This window comes from Lipotes vexillifer, unplaced genomic scaffold (genome assembly GCF_000442215.2).
Source record: "Lipotes vexillifer unplaced genomic scaffold, Lipotes_vexillifer_v1.1 scaffold676, whole genome shotgun sequence".
NCBI classification, from domain to species: Eukaryota; Metazoa; Chordata; class Mammalia; order Artiodactyla; family Lipotidae; genus Lipotes; species Lipotes vexillifer.
In genome coordinates this window covers 4,557-6,243 of record NW_006773959.1, presented here as the reverse complement: position 1 = coordinate 6,243, position 1,687 = coordinate 4,557, and positions in this window count along the sequence as shown.

Genomic DNA, 1,687 nt, shown 5'->3' with positions numbered 1-1,687 from the left:
AAAAAAAAAAAAAAAAAAAAAAAAAAAAAAACAGAAAACTAAGTCTTTCCCCTAATGTCTGGAACAAGCCAAAAATGTCTGTTCTCAGCTCATCTATTCAACATTGTAGTGGAGGTTCTAGCCAGGTATATTAGGCAAGAAAAAGAAAGAAAAGGCATTCAAATAGGAAAGAAAGAAGTAAAATTATACTTTTTCTTGGAATCATATGGTATGTAATTATATCTCAGTAAGGTTATGTTTTTAATCAAAGGAACCGTGTGTCAGCCAAAGATCAGGCTGTGCAATGGAGATGAAATTCAGAGTAGTGACTACGCAGCTCATTTGTCATGAAATAATATTACTTTCATGATTTGGCAATATTGAAGGAAGCAAATTTTCATGTTAATGATGGCTTCTTTTCTACCACCCAGCAGTATAATAAGATGAAGAAAGCATTCCGAAAAAGGGGCTTAATACTCCTTAAGGGAAAAGGAACCTGGTAAAATTGAATTCATCAATAATTACTTGTTAATTTCTGTATGTGAGGCTCTGTTCTAGGTATACCATAGAAGAAAGAAATCCTTGAGAAACAAATTCCTAGCCTATAAATATTCTGTCCTTAACATAGGTTAAATTTGACTTTTCAACCATAGTCATAGTAGATGTACGGTTTGTTTTCGCTTTTGTTTTTCCTTTAACATGCTTTATTCATCATCCGTCTTGAACAGTGGCTCTTGGTGGCCACTAGATGGAAGCCTAACAACACCCCACATTTTCAAATGCCTTTTTTTTTTTTTTTTTTTTTAAATCACTTGATTTATTCAAACTAGGTTTGAGGCATGAACAAAAGCTGTCATTGGCTTTTTTTTTTTAAGCTGTTGTTGGCTTTTAAAGTCTGAATTGTCATCTGTGTTTATTGTATAATTGCCCAGTGTGAGTACTTTATTGTTGCTGTCACTCATTGCAGTCATCCAAACCATAAGTCAGTCTAGGTCTGCCACCTGTTTGGAGACCCAAGATAGAGTGAGATTGGGCTCTTACCATTCACCTTCTCCATGCCACTCCAGGAACTCTGTTGTACTCTCTTTCCTCGTGGTAGGTTGTATTATTTACGCACAATTCTTTCCTCCCTCCCTGTCATAATCATGACTTCACTGGTGGTGGTAAATACTTCCTTGCTCCCTGATTTTGGGTGTCCCAAGTCAATTTTTTTGGACAGTAGTATGTGAGAAGACATAATGTTTGCCAAATTTGACCAAAAGATGTAAATGTCCCTGCGTGGTTGGGCTTGGCCTCTTATGTTTCTTGCATCAACCATTTGAAGAACATGTCCTGGGCACATTGCAGAATAATGGGACATGTAGAACAGACATGAATCCAGCCCAACTAAACTCAACCCATAGCCAAACCTAGCAGGTACCAGCTGACTCCAGCAAAAGTCATTCAGTAGACCTGTGAATGAGATTTTGAGGTTGCTTGCTAGACAGCTTTACTGCAACAAAATTGCCTAAGGCAGCTCCCCAAAATGCAAGTGTCATATCTATTTTACTAACAGCAGCCAGAATTTCGTTACTCTCAGTTATGCATACAGTGGCTATTAGCCATTGCAGATTGGTGCCTGGTAAAGTCAATTTTCATGTTCTAATTCACCTTAGCAAATGGTTTAATAAAAATTTGTCAAAGAGGAAAACTTTACCTTTATGTAGTT